The sequence below is a fragment of the Anopheles coluzzii genome, chromosome 2, assembly GCF_943734685.1.
Source record: "Anopheles coluzzii chromosome 2, AcolN3, whole genome shotgun sequence".
Taxonomy (NCBI): Eukaryota; Metazoa; Arthropoda; class Insecta; order Diptera; family Culicidae; genus Anopheles; species Anopheles coluzzii.
In genome coordinates, this window is record NC_064670.1 from 17770996 (window position 1) to 17793811 (window position 22816).

The 22816-nt window shown below is 45.8% G+C and overlaps 1 protein-coding gene across 5 annotated transcripts in view; it reads right to left on the reverse strand.

Moving 5' to 3' along the window:
* The window catches only part of LOC120950093 (calcium/calmodulin-dependent protein kinase kinase 1), a 90355-nt gene that overhangs the window by 58769 nt on the left and 8770 nt on the right, over positions 1-22816 (reverse strand). The gene's annotated exons all lie outside the window — the stretch shown is intronic.

A 22816-nucleotide genomic window follows, 5' to 3' on the forward strand; every position in this document is an offset into this window, starting at 1 on the left:
AACACAACATGTACTCCCATCGATAACGTACACGTATTCTACTGCTTTGCCTCCCGCCGACGGTTTTTCCCCCACCGTAATCATCACAATCCGGCCACCGGTAAACAGCCGCGACAATGGAACCAATCTTCTGCCGACCCAAGACCCCGGGAGACGATTTGTTGACAGACCTGAAATCTGGTCCTAAAATTGTCGCGCAAAAAATCGATCCGGAGTGAATCCCATCGCGCGGGTGTTCAAAATATGTTCCATAACGATGCTCCAAAAAAAAACATCAATTCGCAGACAGGGACCTGTTTGTGTCGTTCGAACAGTCCCAGGGGAGCGTGAGAACGCGCATTACAATAACAATTGTTGGGTTTTGACAGTGAGGCTGCACCACCGGTTTGTCAATCCTTTCAATCAGTGCCTTTCAAACGTTCAAACGATCGTTCTAACGACGAGTGCGAGTACGGTGAGCATTGTATGCTTTAAATCTTTAAATAACAGCGTTAGACCGATACAAAACCACAGTCATTACACGAACAAAACAGCACAGGAAACGGGAGTGGCAAGTTGAGTTTGCTTCCCCGCCACAGCGCACCAAACGAGCCCGGGAATCGTCAGCGGGTAATTACGGCGAAAATACGAAAAAGTACCTAAAGCCGACGCCAACATAATTATCTCTTGTTTTGCACCCCGGAGCCCCCGGGGTTTGTGCCTCTTCCTCCTCGGAGCAGGTCGCTTCGTGTTGGTTTTATTACGATTTCTTATTTCCGGCCCGAGTTTCACGGCTCAACGGCTTCATATCCTTTTCCCTTTTGGAGGATTTTGTTTTCACTTTCCCTCCCTTTCTCTTTTTCGTCCACTCTCGCTCTACTTGCGGTTCTGCCGCGCAAGGAAGTTCGTCCGGCTGGCTAGCAGAATGGAGAAAAAGTTAACAGAGTGTCAATTACTGGTTGTGAATTGTTTGCTTTTATAATTTTCCGTTCCGTCAGCTTCAGTTCATAATGACTGGGGGTGCTGCGGCAAAACTACAGCAAATTATGTTGTTTTATCACTCCTCTTAAAGCAGCTAAAATTTTGCTCCCCTTTTTTACATTGCCTTTGGCCAGGGGCGTTGGTACTAAAATTTGAACAGAAAGTGCATTAAGCAGGTTTATTGCATATTTCTTATTTCAATATATATTTAACTGTTTGCCACATGGCTGCACAAAGTTCTTATATACTAAACCTAATATAAGCCTAATCATAAGCAGATACTGGGCAAGGAATTAGGGAATTGATAGTAGACGGGAACGAAAGGAAGGTAAGGAGAGTTTGAAAACGAACAAGTGGGATGTGGAGGTGACCATATGCAGCGCGCGTAACAGAGGATCTCTGCGTCCTATTGCTGTGCGACGAGAAGGAACAAGTAATGGGGGACGAGAACGTAGGATACGGGCTGGTACATATAAGGGGATAGACGAGAGCAAGGATGGTGAAACCACACAGTGGAGAAGAAGTGATGCAGCGAAAGAAGATTGGGCATTGTATCGGCGGGATTCAAGTGACAACAGACCAAACAGACGACAGCTTTCGTCGTAAGAAGAAAGAGAAGAAGCGCTAACCCAGAGGACTAAAGGACCTCTGCACTCTCTCGATACTGTGCTCGATATCGATACTAGCTAAAGGCGACCAGACCACCAAACAGTGTTCTAGTAGAGAGTGGACCAGAGAACAGAATAAAGTCTTAAGGCATAGAGGGTCAGTGAAATCACATGCGACTTGTTTCAGTACTCCAAGCGTTTTAAGGGCCCTGTAGATCAGGGAGTCAGTATGGTTAGTGAATGTAAGACCTACATCCAGCCAAACACCAAGCTCCTTAACGACCTCGTCACGGTTTACAGGGACATCATCTATGGTATACGGATAGAGAACGAGTGAACGAGATGACATTACATTTACTAGGACTGAGAAAGAAGCCTGTTTTGAAGTACAGAGCAATCACCGAGAGAGGAAACAGGATAAAATATTTTCGTCAGCACAGAAAACATTCATTAAGTAGAACAGAACTGAAATAATTGATGAAAAGGATAAATAACAGTCGACTTAGGATAATCCCTTAAGGTACACCCGTCTTAGAGAGGATTGGAGAAGAAAAGGAGGAGTTAAAGTAAACTAAACTAAACTTGGCATAATAGGAGCGATTACGGAGGTATGAACGAATCCAGGAGATAATGAAGACATAGATGCCGAGTTGCGATAGTTTGAGAGTTTGATAGAACGCAGATTTGAAATATGTGTAGACGGAATCGAGTGATTTCTTGTTAATTTCTATTCATAAACTTTTGCTATGGTATGAACCATAACAGGTGTTATAATAGAGTAGCGAAACCTCCATCATGTAACATCTATCCCTGCTTCACTCCGGACGAGAAACCCTGCAAATTGTATGCATTTCGTTGCGCGTCCTTTTTGACCCATCCCGCCGTGAATCGCACGCCTGCATTCCACAGGCATAATCATGTGTGTTGGTTTTGTGTAATGAGTCTGGCGCATCTTGGAGAAGCAACCGTACGTATTACACCCTACCAGCTGACGCGATTGCCGCCGCCCGCAGGGTTCTGTATGCAAAAGCGCTTAAGCATTATTATTAACCCCGAGAACCGATCGGAAGTGGGAGTCCCGGGCATTGGCAAATGATTGAACATTGCCCGCAACATGCGTTATTTACATAAATGCGACGGGAAGCATGGGCCCCCGGGGGAGGCCGGCCTCCGCCACAGCACTACTGTATCTTATCGCGCACGGTTATGTTACCGAGCGCGTAACACGTAAAACAATCAGCCGAGCGAGAGCGCGCGCGCGCGCATACGTGGCCGCGGCTCCGGTTTGCTGTATCTGCTATCGAAACGTACATCTTGTCTACGCACAGAAAACAACATCGTTCCAATGTTACCGGCCTGTCTTAATTCTCACTCCTTTGCTCCGTCTCTGACCGTTCGTTCGCGCGCCCTCACTCTCTTTCCCAGTGCGCAGCAACAACATCCTTGCTTTGCTGTAAGTACGCGACGGTTCCCAAGCCTACAGCAACAGACACACACACAGCGCGCGCCTACCAAAAGCAGAGCAGCGGTGCTCGAAATGTGCATATAAAAGCAGGTTATTGCTGCTAGCTGCTTGCGGCGTGTAACGACGGAAATTCCCAGCATTTTCTACTACATCACCTTTTCTTGGTGTTAATATATTCCGAACCAATTGGTCAGTGTGCGCGCCAAGTGGTAAGTGGGGAAGAGGGGGAAAAAGGCACAACCGCGTGCGCCCCATGGGTGGACGGTGCTCCGGTGCGTGTTTTATGCGTTTGACCCGCGTCGATTCGCGTCGGATACGATAGGTTTGGAGTAAAAAATGTGTGGAAAGCGTCGTGTTGTTTTTCAGTACCCCTCTTGCTACTTCTTTTCTCCAACATTCCGGGCGTGCCCGGCTTGCCGAAACGGCTCCTACTTACGGAGTTAAGCGATTGGTGTGTTTACTTGAACTTTTCACGTCCTAAAGAAACAACCCGTCCAGGAACAAGGGCGCAAAGCACACTTCATGAGAACAATGGTGAGGCAAGGCAGTGGGGCCAAAACGCCGGGGGCATAATCCGAAAAGGCGATCATTAGAAGCATGTTTTGATAACGGATACATACAGCCAAGGAAAAGCAATGATATTGTTATCTCCAAGTAAATGAAACATAAACTTAAACGCCTTACTGTAAGCTTTAAAGATGCAGAAATAAAAATGAGGAAGGTTGAATGAAATCGCACAGAACCAACTAACTGCAACGAAAGGTCATAGAGAGCGGTAAAGTACAGACTCGCCCGCGTTAGGGCCCTACCCATCGTTACCCGTTAATCCACCCCTCAAGCTCAACTTTCACATCAATTGATTAAGTGTACGACGGTTTTGACGTCGTTGCGCGCTTAAAAAGGGTAGAAACACACACACTTAAGAACTTCGCTCCTCCTTGCTTTAACACACTCAAACCGACACGATATTCGCGTGCCATCCCGGATCCAGGTTCGTTGCCGTCGTCGTCGCAATGTGACAGACAGCTTGCCTGTGCCAAAGTGTACTTTCGAAAGGGGAACTGCACTTCCTTCCTTATTTTTTTCTTTTCTTTTCCGCTTCCTGACACGAAACTGTGCCCGTTCAAAGAGGATAAGAAAATATATGCCTCATATATCAAACAAGCTTAGCAGCACGGTGTAGTGTAGCAGCGAGCGGTGTGGGGCGCTGGGTCACCTGACACCAGAAGGAAAGCGGAGATACTACTACCGGCAGCTGTGTCCCACTGAAGAGCAAGGCGAAATAAAAACACGGTCGCAAACGGAGAAAACTGTAACTGCTGTGTCCTTTGCCGCTGGCGGGGCACAGCGTTCCGTTCATTTCCGCCCCATTTGCTGACAGAGCGAACGATGGATGGAGGGGTGTCTTTAGAGGGCGACATTGCATTTCGAGATGATATGCGAGTCGTTCGTAATGTCTTCTGCTGGAAGAATCGTTCCATCGAGTCGGTAGCTTCTCGCCCAGTGGCAGAGATCCCAAAGAGAGGGGTGCGAAAAAAAGTACATGGAAATAATAAGCGAATATAAGGAAATCAAACAAAAAAACGTTCTTTCCTAACTTTTACCAAAGCGTACAGACGGAAATGACTCACGCGGTCAGCATTACACAGCACAGTAGAACCCACGGCCGAGTGCGAGCTGTCGCAGCGAGATTTGTGTGGCAGCTTTCCGTTCCAAAAGCCCGGGGACTCTATCTCCTGCTATAAGGCCAGCCGGGTCAGCTAGCAAAGGCGCCCACCCCACCACTCATCGGTTCTCGGTTCTCGGACGGTCTTGCCAGAAACGCTACGCTGACCCAATTCCACCGTGGGCGGTGGACCATTTGGAAGTGACCTTCATGTCCTGGACAAGGTACACCACCACTTTTACCCGGAGAAACGCAAACAAAACGAATGGGTTGGCGGTACGGGCACTTACATTTGGGGCACGATATAATAGAACTCCAATCGGAACGATCAAACAATCAATTGAATCGCAATAAAACGGTGAACAGCCCCATTCCAGTAAAGGGATGTTTTTTTACGAACGATTCTAGATCCGGTAGGGGTTATATGTCAGAAGATTCTGGCGGTAGCTTTGTATCTGTTTACAAGCGTGCCACCGGTATCGATAAAAGCGGACAACACACACACACACACACCAACTTCCAAACAGTATCAACTTGTGTTAAAATTTAATCAACCCATCCCGACAACCCGCCGACGGTTGCTCACCCCCTCTAGAGGCAAGTGTGGTTAATTAATTTTACAAATTTCTTACTAATCATCAGCCTCGGTAGAAAAAGCAACCACCACCCTTGCTCTCCCCCAGTTTCCATCCGGGGATACGTATTATCACGAAGGGGTAAGGAATAAATTACACCTCCTATCTGGCGCTTCGTCGTACATTATTCACGTTTGAATTATTAACGAACGATGTTAATAGCACACGGGGCACCGTCACCCTGTCGGCAAAGGTGTGGGACGGCGGTGGGAAGCTTGAATGGTGAAAAAGATCCTCGGGCACGTAGTTTCGTAGTTTCGCGCTTAGTAGGAGTGCGCGGGGCAAAATGGGCACCTTCTATTTAAGCATTATTTCACTACAAAGATACATTCCAACGCTCAAAATGTATTCATTAGAGTGTTCTATGAACACCATGTAAGTTTTATAAGCCTTGAATAGCGAAGAAAAATGCAAAATAAGATTAAGTAGCATATTGATGTAATTTTTGTCACTTCGAAAATAATCTTAAACCAGTGTACACAGAGATGCGTGTAAGTTTTACATGGAATATTTTCAAAGATATGATATTTCTATACAATTTGTCTGAAGAAAGTAAGGCAATCGAATGAGCATTTTTACTAATACAACAAAAAATGCAAAAATGCTTCACACGGGGTAAAATGGGCAGTTACGCTTGGGGCAAAATGAGCAGATGCTTTTACTATATGGCGCTTGGTGAGGCTATGGTGTTGCATTTGTCCCCACAACAATGGTAGCTGGCACGGCTTCAAAAGATTCGATTTTGTAGATTGAAACGTGTAAAAACTCTTATAATTTTGATAACATATTTTTGGGAGCATTTTAAGGGCTTTGCTGATCATGTGTTAAGTTATTTTCAGACTATGTGGCAATTATAATTCGTAGATAAATGGTAGAGGCATGTAATAATGTAAGAATAATTTGTGTTTCGTGGCATATTGAAAGGAACATTCAGTGAACTGCTTAACATGTCCATTTTGCCCCGCTTTTCCCTAAACTCCTCTTCGTACAACGAAAATTGTGCTGCTCTCAGCTTCGTCTTTATGCCAACGGAGGGAAGCAATAGAGCAAAAGGAGATTTTTTGTAAACATTATTTTTCAACCCGCATGCATGGGACATCGAATTGAACATGACGCCTTGAAGAGTTTAGCCTTCTTTTTTCATGGTACGACACACAACAACAACAAAAAACGGACAATCCTTTTTTGTGCTTTTTAACTTCCAAAGGTCGCATCAAAATGAAAAAAAGGCCCCAGGAGGAGCGCGTGGCTGCGCGAAGAAAATGGGGGACCATCACAAACGCGTCGGTTAGTTGGCCTTTCGGCAAGCTTTCCGACCCGATACCGCGAACAGGTAAGGGGTTAGGTGTTTTTTTACACGAATTGAGGGTTTTTTTGTATTTTGATTTTTAAGGGGTTTTTTGGGACAATCAAAGAAACACGAAAACATCGCCAAAAAGGAAACAAACTTGAATTTGCGCGTTTTGTCTGGGTAATACATCGTGAACGTCAACACTGTATGTGGGTTGTGTGTCTGGGTGTGGGACGTGTTGATGGCGATAAGGACCGAACAAACGCCGGCAACCATCTCTCGCTCCCCTCGCAGAGGATGATGATGATGATGATGTCCCATCTGCCAATTTGGGACTCAGTTTTACAACGCACCCTCACACATACACACACAAATAGACCACTTTTGCAACTGGTCCCCACCCAACAGGAGAGAAAAACACGAAATCATTAGGCGCCATCATCAAACGGTTTTATTAAATTAAACCAGAGAGCGCAGTCAAGCGCAAAAGTTTTGTCGGATGTGCGCGCCTGCACCCGCCGGTGAGCGTGGTGGCTGGTGGGCGGGTGTTTATGCCCCCCCTCCTGTGGGGGAGGACAGTTAAAGCGCGCGTTGTGGATGGAACACTGCACGCAAAAGTTAGATCGTTTGACAGTTTTAAACGACGCGGCGATGGGCTCACCGGGAACCAGTGCCAGCCAGTGCTTTTAATGCCATCCCGCCTCTGGGATGGTAAAACAACTGCTACGCAGCCTGCCAGCACTGCTACGATGCCTCTGTTAGCACCGGAATTCCGTCTTGCGAATCGTAAATTATACTTCACTGTGGGAAAGTTTTGCGGGAAGGTTTCGTTGTGTTTCGTGTCGCTCGAAATTACTCGGATGGACTGCAGTGGCACTGTGACACTGAATGCATGCAAACCAAGCAGCCCCGATAAGGATTCTTCAATGGATCATTGTTTGTTAAGGTGATAGGACAAGGCTAGGATGTTCGGAACTTTGGAAATAAAAAAGACAGATTTGATTCTTCCTCTTGCGACTAGTAACTAGTTGCGACTTTCCCCGGAATAGTGTTAGGCAGCGGGGTTTAAATGTTTGTTTTTGCGTAATTTAACAACAACACGCTACAAATTTAAACAAAGTTTACTAAATTTAGTATGCTTGACAGTAGTGGATGTATTTATTGTCTAGAGTTTATTAGATGGTTTTACATTGAACTTGCGATGCGATAAGATCGCAACTAACGCTATTGTAAAGCTGTAAAACATGTGCAATGAATGACTAACTCACTAATGTGAGAAATACGATTCGGTCACAATAAATCAAGAGTTACAATATTGTAGAGGTGTTGTGGACAACATAAATTGTTGTATCGACGGCCATAGGCTAGACAAAACAGTCGCAAAGGGGAAAAAATAAGAAAAAAAAAGCAATTTTGTGGAGAGTGAACTGCATGCTGCCCTCTTGTACTTACGGCTTAACCTCACCATAACGATCGCGCGAGAAAGGGATTTTTTTCTATTTAAGCTCCATCAATCTAGGCAATCTTTAGCACATTTATTTGTCTCATTTTTATGTTACCTACTAGCGTTGCGTCGCCTATTTGCGTCATGTAAACTCACAAGTCCGTGCACAAAGCACTCAACACATACCCAAGGCACTGGAGTTCCTTTTGTGGGAGAATAAAATATTCGTAAAAAATACACACACACACAGCCCCAGAAAAGAGCATTCCAGCAAAACGCTACAAACGGCAAAGGTTTATAGATTAAACAAACCCAAAACGGAAGACAGCGGCGGCGACGGCAGGGAGCCCGTTAAAAAGACAATCTTTCCTTGGGCAATGTAACCGGCGCGAACATATCGTTACATCGGCCATTATCGTCAATATTATTACATCTGCGCGGTGCCGGGGTTCACTGTCAACCGAAACCAGTTTGCCCCCGCGGCCCGCGTGCACGATATTCCCCCCCCAGCCCTTGTCGAGCGCAGATCCTCACCTCAGTCCCCATATGTTCCTTGTCATAAGCAGCAGCCCCCGTGTGTTTCCCATTCACGACGATCGTTCGACTCCTGTGCCGTACGTTTGCATTGCATTACTCCCCCAGTTGGCGGGGCAGTTTGTCCCCCCCCCTCCTTCTCCCGGTTGTGTTAAGGGGCCCACAATAGAGAACAGTATTGTCACGTTATTACACTGTGGGGAGCATGAGAGAGGGGAAAGAAAAGTGGTGGAGTGGGTTTTGGTAACAGAAATTGATTATGAACATAGCGCGTAGCCATTTATAGCTTGCCGATTGCAACTTGTTGCAGAATATTTCCAATGTTTCCACCACCACTACCACTGTTTGCGGTTGTGTGTCTTGGAATGAGGATTTGGAGAAAGAAAAGCAAGCAAAATGGAGCTTTTTTTGTTATCTACATGCGCGTTTGATAAAACTTTACTTTACCTTTCTCCTCTTTTTGTTGCAAAAAAAAGACACACTCACACACAATCAGCTTGAAGTACAAAGAACTTTCGTTAGCGAGTGAGTGAGTTTAATCGTATTATAACTGGCGCACACACAGACAGCTTTTAGCACACCCTAACGAGCGATAAAATGTTATGTTTCCTCAGGCCCAATTCTCTTTCTCTCTCTCTCTCCTTCTTTCTTTCTCCTCCGCCTCCTCCCACACAAACAACCACCGGGGTAGATAGACAACATGCATACGACACGGCTGAACCGAACCGTAACCGATAGGCGAGGCCTCTTTAATTGGCATCAAATGTCAAACCCGGTGGCGGTGCAGCTACATTATTGTCAAATCGGGTCCGCGCGTACGTTGTTGCCAGCATAAATCATAGCAGGCTTCAAAACGGTTGGCAGTTTTTGTTTTTTCGCTCTCGCGCTCGCATTCTTTGAGAGAGCTTTTCTCCCGCCCGGCTCGTTTGGCAGGGTAGGAGGAGGACGCAAAAGTACGCCAACCCGACGAAAAGCTTACCAGCAAAAAAGCATTAAAATTTCAGCGACGTCCGATCCAGCGCACAGTGCAACCATAATAATCATGTTTTGGTGTGTAGCATTTGTGCTGTGCTCTTATTTTTAGCAGCCATCAAAAGCAGACAAAATACAGCCTCGTAGCATGCGTAAGATCATGGGGAGCATCGCAGCATTTACTGTGCCCGCCCTGGAAGCCACGTCACTTGCCAGTGCTCATATAAGCCTGACAGCGGATCATTTCCTCGAGCGGAAGTGTGTGTGTGTGTCGATGTATTTCTAACCACATGAACAAGACATGAAACGAGCGTTATGCTGTTACATCGCCTAACAAACACACAAGACTTTAACCACCGCTCCAGCGTTGGCAAACATCTTATGATGTGTCTTTGGAGTACTTTGTCCCTCCTCCACTCCGTACCCCCCCCCCCCCCACCCTTTGCTATGCAACGTCATTTGGTGGTACTTAATCCGAATTTGGTGCTGTGCTTTCTTGTTTCTTTCAATCCAGGCACCAAAGCACCTCATGGTCAGGGGCTTCCCATTTTGCAAGCAAATAAACCAAAGCCTTTCAGTGCTGATTTGCATGCTTTGCTAGTGTCAGGAAGAGGAACAAAAAAAAACACGAATACCGGCAACACTTCACGAGAAGGAAATTTATTTCCCTCCGTCAAACGTTAAACAGCTCCCTTAATATCCTTCCTTCTTGAACTTTCACCTCTCTCTAGCAACAGCCGCGCAGCAAATAAAGCGGGCAAAATTTGCTTCACCAGCAAACAGGACATAATTATTCAACCAGTTCACAACCGCAGATCGTTTCAACCGATTCCCCCCTTCCCCCTCCCCATTCGGTTCAGCTTTCTGGGGCTGCGGGTTAAAATTTGATTGCAGGGAAAACCGCAAAACCCTGGGCAAACCTGCTCGAAATGAAACCGTCCCAAACCGCGCGCCGGCTTCTTCAGCGTCCGCTCTTCTGTGTGCTTATCCGTTTCAAAGCCCATAATGGAAGGGTAAGATTTAGTTTTGCTTCCGGATTTCCGGCTCCCTCTTTCATGGGCACGAAAGTGGAGCGACGGTTGGCTCTCTTATTATTGTGGTTTGCTCATTTCAAAGAAGAAACTAATTTGTGCCAAATGTGGGTTATAGGAAGGGTGCAATAGCATTTTCAACTACACTTGCAAGAAGCTCACCAGACACCCCCATTTTTTGTTGTTTTTGTGGATGAAAGGAAATTAAAGGACTTTTTGTACACTTCATTCGGGCAACGGGCTCCAGACTGAGCCGCCAGTTTAACGCTTGACGCGCTGCCGCTATTGCCGTGATTGTTAATTGAATGGATTCCCATTTCCTGTCGTGGATAAAATCGGAACATTTGCTTCCGCCAATCATTAGCAGCATAGCATTGCCCGCTTGGACTGAGATCGCTTTACGGGAGCGAAAGGGCAATAAGCCTCTTTAGAGGACGCGAAGAGACAAAACAAAATAAAAGCAAAAGGATATTTGTATTTAACGATAGAGTAGAGCAAGGTTCAAGATTAAAGGTGCGGTTGCGATTATTCCAAAGGTTCAAACATTGACCCGGAAAACAAAAAGCTACAGTTTGGCACTCCTTTCCTAGATTATGAAACAAATCCTTACCACTGCCCCACCTCGATCGATCAGGATTGTAATGCAGGTGCTCCCATAGCGTGACGGAAAAAATACGCAAAACATTCCAGCGCCACGTAGAGAAATGTAGAAAGTGAAATCATTCGATTGGCTTTTATTTGCGAACCGATTACCGTTCTATCGATCGCACTGCTGCTTGGTCATTTAGGTTATGCAGCATCGTAGCATTGCTTCCAATGCACAGATTTCCAATTCAACCAAATATAATGGAACAACAACAATAAAAGCTAAAGGAATGTAATCAAGGAAAGCGCAGTTTTCCTTCCTACAACAACTGTATTGTTCCTCCCACCGCTGAGGCCACGCTGGTCATCACATTTTCTAACTTTTTTGATGGTTCCGCGCACCAATTCAACACGGTCGCGAAGCAAAATTGTCTTCACAAACCCGCTCAAGCGTAATGCCGCTCGTTAACAAAGCATAACAAAGGGCAGCCCCGGCCCAGTGAAGGTGTCCGCCCTGCGATACCATTCCACACACCCCCGCCAACCAACCACCACCCACACCACGCTATCTCTCAACGTTACTGTTACTGTCATTCGTCTAGTTTCGCTTTTTTCTGCAATCTTTATTTCTCAATGCTTCGCGTTTAATTTGTGTGTTCACCCTCGCTTAAAGATTTCATCAACTTCCTTTTCACAGGGTAATCAAAACAAGGCAACAACAAAAAAAACTGGGGAAAGGAAAGCAGCCAAACAGAATAATGCCGGAACCGTAACCGAACATGACCCGGGCCCTAGCGATAGCACGGCACCGGCCGACCAGCATGGCAGGAAGTCGAATCGATAATCTATTTTTAGCACCACCTCGGGCATTGCATCATCTTTCTTCCTGTCCTGCAGCAGCAGCAGCAGCAGGTGCCCCAGTCTGCTCGATGGGGGTGGTAGTGGTGATGACGCCTTCGTACTACCGCTAACACTTGCCGCCGCCACTGTGTGTTCCGGTCCGGGACGACCGGGGTGGATAAAGGTCCTTACGTTCTCGTCCTGCCCGAAGGCTCACGCCTAAAGATATCCTTTTCCTTTGCTCACAACCGCGTACAGCGTGCGCTTTGAAGTTTCGCCAGTCTGTCGGTAGTGCTGTGTCCCTTTCTTTGGCCGCTTCCACGAATTGGGTTGCGCTTTACCTTTGAACTGTCAATCGCTTCCGCTAATCTGACAGACAGACAGTCATTGGGTGCAAACACAACCAGTTTCCGAGATTCGGTTACCGAAATTACTCCCTAACAAAACAATCACCCCTCTTTAGGTGTGTGCGTGTGTTCCTACCGTGCCTACAACGTTGGCGGAAGGGCATGCTTGGCCCTGATTTGCCGGCAAATCGACTAGACATCATCGAAGCAGACAATGGCGAAGGGAAGGGTAAATTATTGAGCTACTCTAAGCCAACCCAAGCCCCACCTTTTTTCCCCCATACATTCGCTTTTTGATGTTACGACCCTGGAAAATAAACAGTGTTGGCGTGCTGCTGCTGCTGCTGCTGCTGCTCCCGGCTTTTCTCACGGCATCCTTCTGCTGTTTTCTTCCTCTTTTTATTTGCACGCGATGGGCCGAGCCGCACCAGTAACCCTGACCATGGTTACCATTGGAGACGGGAAAATAATGGCCCATTGAACATAACCACACACACTGCTGTGACAACGCAGCCGGCAGCATTGGGCGAGCATTACATGGGTTGTTCCACTGCGATGCTCAAGGATGGGTGAATGCGACAGGAAGTAAATGAAAACAAAACCACAGCTAATTGTCGCTAGCAACTGCACAACATCATGTAGGTTTTCTCGGAACCTGAGGGCTAATTGAAATTAGGTACGAGGTTTTGTTTTGCTTTTTTTGTAATTTGCAGATGCAGATTCCTTTTTTAGGGGCGATACTGCGAACGGCGCAAAAAGAACAGCTTTAGCTAATGTAAAATTTAAACAATTACTAGCAACTGTTTTTGTCCATTATGAAAAGCATGTCAAATTGTTTTTCTGGATAATATTTCTCTTACTGCCGTGGTTGAAGAGCTATAGCATAACGCCAGCCCAAAATTCTTAGATCTAATATAGTTTAAAAAAAACGTATAACTTCAAACTTTCACTTCATGATTGCCGAATTTCAGCAGCCTATAGGTTCCCTCTGTGGGAAAATAGTTGAGCTATAGATTTCACGATGAGAACTAAAATATTGACTATAAAGGCTTTTAACATATGTAAATCCATAGCGAATCGCTACTTCACGGAGCTATATTTTTAAATATTAACCAAAAAAACTGTTTTGTACCAGAAAAAAAAACGTTCTGAACAGAGAAAAATGACTTGGCAACAAACTAAGACGAAAATCAAGCTTTAATAACAGAAAGTAATATAATCAGTTAGTATTTTCTTATCAATTTAACGTTAGACCTCAACAACGTTAGATGCGAAGTAATGCGGTCTGCGATCTGAAAAGTTTGGAGACCACCACTGAAATAGAGGAATGACAAATAAAATTCATAGTTTCACCTTTACCTTCACCTTCAAAATTCAGTTAATAAGCGTTGCCACACCAGTGCATTTGCGTACCATTTGTAGCAAACTGCATTCAGCTCAGCATGGGAAGCGCACGACCACCGTTTATTACATGCCGGATAAGCATCTTCACATTTCCAGAACATCCAAAGCGAAATGGAATGGATTGGTACACGTCTATCTACCAGATCAATCATCACCACGTTGATGATAGCAGACCAAATGTCACAGATATATCAGCAGCACACCCACACACCCAGGTTGAGTGTCCCCGTGTGCAAGACTGCGCCCGAGTAACGAAGTGTTTCATGATTTCTATCATGGCAGCCCGCAGACGTGATCGTGATCTTCATGGGTCACGTACAAACCGTGCGTAAAACACACACCTCTTTCTTCTTTCGCACCTTTCCCCCCCCCCCCCCTCCATATAACCACCTGGGTGTATCAATTACGTGCCACCGCATGCCGCCGCTTCCCTTTGCTTTATGTTACATTGCATCAAGATAAACCGCTCCCATGGACGGGCATCGGATGACTGACCGACCGACCGGAGCGGTGCGCCGAAGATGTCGTTGAAATCATTCATGCATGGGGAAAGGGGGGAGGTAGTTTGCGGTTCACTTAGCGTCACCGCGAATCGATACGCAGTTACTCACGCCACACACGATTGAGTTCAAATTGTAAGATTTTAGTCACTGCCGGATGCGGGGCAAGATTGCTACCATGTATCTGGCAGGTGAATGAAATGAAACTGCAACGCAACAAACGCATATAACACACTAAAGCATACAATAGCGGTTCTGCAATGTGCTTTGAACTGATGAAACAAATACCAAATGAAAGCATTTCATTAAATACAAATCTACCCTCACACGCAAAAGCACTCCTGGTTTGTGATACGGCACTAATTGAATTGAGCAGATCCGGGCAAACGGTTTTCAACCTTTCAAGCTTAATTGCATCGTTCTGAAATGTACAATAAGAAAAAATCCATTCAATTTAATTAAACTATATTTTCATACGGAAAAGCGCTTTCCATCAGTAAAACGGCTATTCGACTTGCTGTTTTGTTTGTTACACCATTTTTTCGTCGGAAAACATTTTGTTTTTGTTTCCACCTCTCCACCAGCGTATTGGTTTTACTGCTTCAAACCTGTACAGAGAAAGGAAAACAACCCCGGACACATCAAATCAAATCAACGCGCGCTGGCTTGTGCGCAAAAACAACACATCATCTCCCGCCATTCGCACGTTATCTGGACGCTCCATGGCTGCGCCATGGGTGCGCTGGGGAGGTCATCGAGCGACGGTTATCAGACGTCACGAGTTCAATAGAGGGTATCAGCAGAAGCTGATGCTGTAAAACACGGCCAGCAATTGGGGCTACCCGCAACCCGGACCTAGTGGAGGAAGAGAGCTCGCTAAGCCAAACTCACAACCATGCTCACTAATCTCGCTACGATGACATTGCGGTGTACGGAGGCCATCCATCGGGTTCTGTGTGACTCCGTAAAACGGAAAACGCACACACAAATATACACAGTGTGTGTGTGTGTGCTATCTGTTGGAATGTAACATCGTACGAATCACTCTTGCTAGCTAGCAGCTAGGCGGTGTTGTAATAATAGAAATCAATCGTGTCATTATGACCACTCTCCACAGTAGAAATCGAACCACCCGCTAGACTCCTTACATTGCAGGCCGAGTTCGATCTCGCATTTCCTTCCGCACTCAAAAGGAAGGGGCAGTAGGAAAATGGCACCCAACACAATTTCCGATTGCGTTAAAAAGCGGCTGAACACTCAATACACTATCAATTACGGGAGGGCTTTCATCACCTTCCGTCTGGTGCTGGCCGGCTTGGTAACTAATATCATAACTCAATTTAGCTACACATAAAACCACGCGCCGACTCCGAAAGTCGGGCGAAAGCAGAAAGGAGGATAGTTTACCAATAAAAATGGATCCGATCGGCCCACCCCCCACGGCCGTTCGAGGGACACGACGACAACCCGTCTAACCCATTCAGCAGACACACGTGCAGGCACACACACACACACATACAGGGCAAGTAATTAATATCATAGCTCCCATGAGAACTCGGCTCGATTAATGGACACCCATTCGTTCGTTCGTTCGTTCGTTCGGTTTGGTTCATCAGTCTCTGCCCGTCCCAGAACTCTGAAGGGGGAGTAAGATCCAGCAGCAGGTGGAAGGGCGGGACAGTCTCATCAGCGCACCGAGCACAAAACACATCGGCCGTCCGCTCTCCAGATGGAGTCTCGGCTCTCCGGCCAATGCCACCGATCTAAGTGAGACAAATAGGCCCATCAATTACGCGCGAAGGTTACGCGCGCTCCAAGAGACTGCACTCTGGTCCCTGCTGTTCCTTTGGCCACGGCTAAATTGGTTGGCGTCCAGCTATCGTCTTTTCCTCTGCGACGACACCACTGGTTCATTAGCATCATTGGCACGACAAACACACGCAAGAACTAGCGCATCTTGTTTGGTCCGGGGGTGGTGAGGTTTGGAAAGTTTAATAATTGAAGTGCGGATCTCGCAAACCAATCTAACTCTGTACCTCAGAATACAGAGCTCAGCTTCCCTCCTATCCTATACCCTGCCATGCTGGACAGATATTTCCAGCGCTCCATCTTGACTAATGCTCGTTCCATGTTCGAAATTTGGTTGGTCCTTTTCAGTTTTATCCAATTCTCCAAACGAAGCTCAATCTGTCCAGGCTCTGTCCTGGGAGGCTGCTGTGGGTAAATCAATAGGGATCGGCATGGAATCGACACGGAAGCTTTGAAGCAATGGGCCTACGAGCAACGTCCAGTCCAGCCCGCGTTGGCCAATGGATAATTTATTCAAATATAAATTAAACATTATGCCAATTACGCATCATCAAAGGCCCAAGTATGCAAAGTGGACAAAGTGGCTATTAAAAATGCATTCAAAAACAAACTTTTTTTTATCCTCACTAACAAGCCGCCGCCTCGTACACCTTTCGACGCGCATCGAGCTTAAAACGGCGTGCAGCACACCATTAAATGGGGGTTCACTTTAAACCAACGGTTAAGGTTCGTTCAACTTCTGGTACAACCGGTACCACCGGCGGATCGGGAAGGTGTACAATTAAATGAAAATAAATCTTACCGGGTTTGGGCTGAGATTCTGTGACCGACGGTCAGCATTGGAGAAGCACTACGTGCGCACCTATGCAATCAATTCTCGTTCACCTGCAGAGCTCCAGACACTGTCCCAACGTCTCCCGATGGTGTTCCCTTCCAGCCGCTCGTGCAATATTGGAAAGGAAAAGCGTATTTCCGAGCAGCAGCAGCAGCAGCAGCAGCCGCAGCAGCAACGGCACACGAGCACACTAAAGATAATTGACCGCCAAGTGTCGGGCCGCCGGCTCAATATTTCAGGGACGGACAGACAGACACAGTGCTGTTGCCTACAGCAAAATGGAAACATGAAGGCACGAGAAAACATCACTCTGTCCCAACCGAACAGCAACAAACGTCGCATATCAATTCCATCCGAGCAGCCGAGAATACTTGGGCAGCGGCAGCATCCATCGAACAAAATGATTCCACCGCACGGGGCGGTGTATAGTACCCCGAGGTTCGTGTCTCTTTATCTTTTGGTTCGTTACGAATACGAAATCCTCAGCCAGTCTAATTGAACGAATAGGAAACACGCGCGCTCAATCGTATGGAGGGTTTTTTTTTTATTATTTGACCAAAGATAGGGAAGTTACCGCGGCGTAGAACTTTCAATCATCCCCGGCCCAGGTCATTCTGGAAACTGAAAAAACGCGAGAAAAATACCACCTGAAGCGATAAAGCTACGTCAAAACGATACGAGCGCGCCTTATTAAGTATTCAGATCGCTCACTTTTCGCACATCTCTCGCAGCGCTGGCAACAAATGCCGAGGGCCCGCCGCAATGGGCGAAGCGAAGAGCAAACGAGCAATTTTGCCAGCAACATCGCGCTGGAGTGATCTTTAACGTGGTTAGCTATTTTTAACACCAACGGCAGCTCGCCCTCTCCAGCTGGAATTCCGTGCGTACGGTACCCAACTGTTGGAGCGCTGTCCTACTGCCTGCATCGCTCGTGTCTGTGTGCCCTTTTTTCAGCGATGGAATCAATATTTTTAGACACAGACAGTCGGTACAGGCTGAAGAGCTATAGTAAGGTGATCACTTCATGCACGCAGTGGTTAAATGACAGTTCTTCAACGTCTTCAAAAGTCACTTCCACCTTCAATTGATGGAAAGGTTTCATTTTAAAACAAATGTAACGATTTCTTACACATCTTTCCGCGTGAGGAATGTTTTGCTGGAAGCATTTAGTTATCTGTCAATGAATAACATATTCTTACACTTAGAGCTCATGAAGTTTGCTAATATTTACAATTGTAGATGTTTTTTGGCGACTCCTCGCCCAAGTATATCGTTTCGAAATCTTCCTTTCCGTTGCTTTACCTTCTATCTATTGCTGCTTTTCCATACGTTTGGTTGCGTCATCAGCCCTTACCTTTCCTGGACTATGCAAGCATTTTTATAATATAACAAAACGGTCCATGATGTATGGCCAAATTTGTAATAATAAACATATAATTTCAAGATGTTAAAGACAAGGTAAAATTTACAAGCCGGTGTCATGGTACAGTCGTCAACTGGAACGACTTAACAACATGCCCGTCATGGGTTCAAGCCTCAAATAGACCGTACCTCCGTAGGACGTAGGATCAATACGTAGGACTCGTCAATACGTAGGACTGACTATCCTGCTATGGGGGGGGGGGGGGGGGGTAATCCAAAAGTCATTGAAAGCCAACCCCACAAGTGGTACAGGCAGGCCATGACCGACAACGGTTGTTGAGCCAAAGAAGAAGAAGAAGAAGAAGAAGAAGAAGAAGAAGAAGAAAATTGGCAAAAAATTTGATTCATCTTTCAGTCCCAAACATTTGAAAGTTTGAATGTGTCTTTTGGAGATGCTAAACAGGATGTAAAGTTGCAACCTCTTCATAACGGTTTTAAAATTCATTTTGACTAAATTTTCTGTTCCCTATTACTAAAATTGTAGTATTAATAATTTGATTTTAATTAATCTATGCACGTGATTTTGAGTACGTCTTAAGGCTTTTTATTTACTTCAGACAGTTCGAAGATATAAGGATCATATGGATATGGACCATCAAGGAATAGAATTCGGAAACGGACTGAAAAAGAATTGTAGCTATAAAACTACTTGAAAACAGTTACAATACGCTTAGGAAAGCGTCAGCAATCGTCTAGGTGAATTTGTGTGGCATTTGGAGGCATGACTTATTGAAATCATTAAAAACAAACACAAAAAACAAAAGCTATATGCTGTTTAAAGTGATTATAGTCACCGCAAACTGCCTTACAATTGATTTGAAGATATTACCAAAAAATGGTCATATGAACATAAACTAGAGAATTCCATTTTTATGTTCATGATTGTCGATTGCTGCAGCTTCCAAAATGTGTCAGCCATCTTGATATTTAGAGCAAGTTTAGGTGTCTACCGTTTGCCCGAAAACTTTAACAAACAATCGTAATAATGGCATGGGCAGTCACAGGCCTAAACTGAAATAGGAAATTATTCTGAGCTTTTGCAGCTGAATGAGCTGAATAAACTAAACATTGCCCAGAGAAGCAAAAAATGCAAACAAACTACACGATCACATTTCACATTTCCTGCTCAAAACTAACTCGAAACACATAACATGCAGCGCCAGGCACACAGGAAACGATTTGAACTTCGCGAACAGAGCAACTGTGTAGAACGTTCAAACAAGATTACTCCCATTTTCGCTACTGATACACTCCCGCGTGTACCGAGTAGGGAGCCCCCCGAAAAACTGTGGAGAATATCAGATTGCAAAGTACATGAGTTCTGCCACATACTCATAGCGATCAACAAGTCTGACTGCTTCAAAACTGCACCGTCTCCTTTCAAAAGCAGTCTATCGAACGTTCGAAACGTTTCCGCTCCCTCCACTGCTGCCACATCCGTGAGTTTTTCCACTGCAGCTGCTTTTACAAAATGGTACCGTTTAAACTGCAACCAATGCATTTTCCCCTTTTCCGCTGGTTTGCCACCAAAGTGGAGTGAAGATCCATCTATCCATCCATCTATCCATCCATCCATCCAGTAGCAGCAGCGCACACGGGAAAACCACAGGATCATACGGATTGCTCGCTACTGCGTCTATCGCACCCTTTCTCCACACAGTGAGTGCACCAGAAGCACTTGAAATGAGTTTTCCCGCATCAAAAGTCAGCGCACGGGGTCCTTGAAAAAACGGAAGCTAAACCACAACATTCAATGCAGCGGGGGACGGTTCGGGGAAGGACAAATGGGCGAGAAAATGCTCTTTCAGTCAGCCAAACTCAACTCCCCAAGCTCGCTGCGTTCGTGCACAATTTATCGCTATTAATCATCGATCAGGAGCAAAAGGTTACGACGCGTCCCACGTATACCACACACGCGGGTCGGCAGCTGACACGCATTGTGTCACTGTGGGATGGGAGCGTTCTGGAAGTTGGATTTTGTAGCCCTTGTAGCTTCTTTTATTGTTTTTTCTGTTTTTTTTTTTCGTTTTACATTTCACTTTTCACTCAGACCCACAGGAACGGGAACTGTACTGCGAGACCGCAAACTGCACTGACAGGGCCCGGTGTATGTGAGCCATGCGGGAGATTAGAGCCACCTTTTGACCTTTCCCGTCACGCGCACAGCCACAGACACGGAACTCTCTATAGCACAGTGCACTTGCCGTTGGGTGGACGGTTAACGCAGCAGGATGGGTGCAAAAGTCAACCAAACGGACGAGCAAACGATGTTCAATTATTTCCATCCATCGATCATGTTAGCTCGCTTTGGTGGATAGATTGAGTGAGCTGGCAGGAAAGGAAGGTCAGCAAAAACAATGACTCGAAAAAAATGCACCCACCCGGACGAACGACCAAACCCGATCGACTAAAACAACAAATCCCATTAATTGAACCGGTCATTTCAAAGGCTGTGATAGAGAATCGGGAAGAAGGTTGTTTTGCTGTTTCCTCCCCCTTGTTTCCAATTTCCATTATTTGCATGGGACAGCAGGAGGAAAGGAAGGAGTAGTGGAGGTGCAGGATGAGTTTGTCTAAAAAAACGACACTGAATTTGATGCACAATGTCGTCAGAACTCATCAAGCCAAATAGCGCAGTAGATGGAATCTTTGGGCCAATATTTGTTTAACCGGGAGAGTGTGCCTGTGTGCATTTTGTCTTATCCTACGTAACTAAGCAAATAGTGCGCTGACGCATTGATTGAACACTGCCCATTAGGCGACACTCTGGTTGGATTGTTTTTTTTTTTATATTTGCAATAGAAAATGTGTATTCTATTAGTTAAAACACTCACGTCGGGCCGGGTCCAACAAGAAAAGCAATATTGCTTGCGAACGTGTCGTGTCGGGTGGGGGTGTCGTACTGCATCTTCAACTATTCTAAATGACAAAATACCTGCCCCACTGGTCACAATCACCATCGCCAGCGCCTTCTGCCTTTAACACTGTCGCGAGGATGACCTTTCCGCCGCACTACTAGTGATAGGGTATTCTTGATCGTGCATCTACGTGAGCAATTTCAGTGTCCTTGGAGATGGATGCCCTTCTAAGCCGTAGTCCCTTTGCCCCGCAACGTTACAATCCCTGGACGCCGGTGATGGTCGCGCTCACCTTCGTCCGTCGTTTGGGAATTTTTGCCCATGTTTAACGAGATTATCGGGAATTATTTGCCGCACGTGCTGCTATGAGATGTGCTGCAAATTTGTCGCTCTTTGGCGCCGCGGCTCTTGTGGCGCCAGAACCGCTGGTTCTGTGGGCGTGCTTAGTGCTTTTGTAGGGCGATGAAAGCAATTGTACGGAAGGTGCAAAAGCTCGCAAAAGGACCAGCGATGGAAAAAACGGAACGAAGTTTAGCTTGGAGCAAAACTACATCGCTTCCCGCCACAAGCCAACCAACCAGCCATTGCTGATGCTACGCTGAACTGAAAAGAACGACAGTTTGGAACGCTTCTCGTTTTTCGCTTGCTTTTATTGCCCTAGAGCCGTTGTTATATTCTTTATCCACGCGATCATTGTCTGGCCCGGGACAATATTTCCTCTGTTTGATCTCGGAAACTGTGCTACTCCCGTAGCGGACATGAATCATTTGGTTGCAGAGCTATTTTGATTATCCTTTCAATGCGCGGCGGGAAGGAAATATCAAACAAAGCTCGGGCTCGGGATATTACCAGCATTAAGGGTGGAAAAAGCAATAAGCTGCGCTTTGCGAACGGTGGAGTGATAGTGTGGCACACATGTACAGGGGTAAAGGTAAAGGATGTAACGCGCACAGGCAGCTGCGGAAATTGCTTGAAGCTTTGTTATAGAACATGTATAAGGAAACGGCAGACAACCGTGCGCTTCAGCAGTCGATCATATCGATTGATTCTACTTCCAATCCTTCTTTTCGTTTATTTCTAAAAAATTCCTATTTCAGTGATTTTTAGTGAGATGATTTTTGATTCTTTGAACCGGGAAGTGATAACTGAACCGGAAAAGAGGAGACCAAATAAAACCAACATCAAAATCCATGCAACATCCGATCATGTTGTTCAGCAAATCATCCACCCAGGCTAGGCTAAGAAGACATCGAAGCAGTTTTGTAGAATGGTTTATATCCGGAAGAGTCTAAGGAAGATTTTCGACGAAATGTGTAGCCTTTTGAAGTTTTGTCACTTTAAAAGCATTCGAGATAGGGTACCACGAATATGTAGCAAGAATTCCTGGATTGACGATTATTGTTGAGATCTTCACCAAACCAGTTTCATCATCATCATAACCATACTTACATCGGTCATTGTACAATTATCGTCCATTTCCCCGATGGAATTGATTCCCAAACTGTATTCTCTCTCACACACATACAATGCCAAACAAAGGACACGATGCTTCGAATGAAAACGACGGAGCCGCTCGAAGGATACGTAATAGTAGCAAACAAGAGGATAAC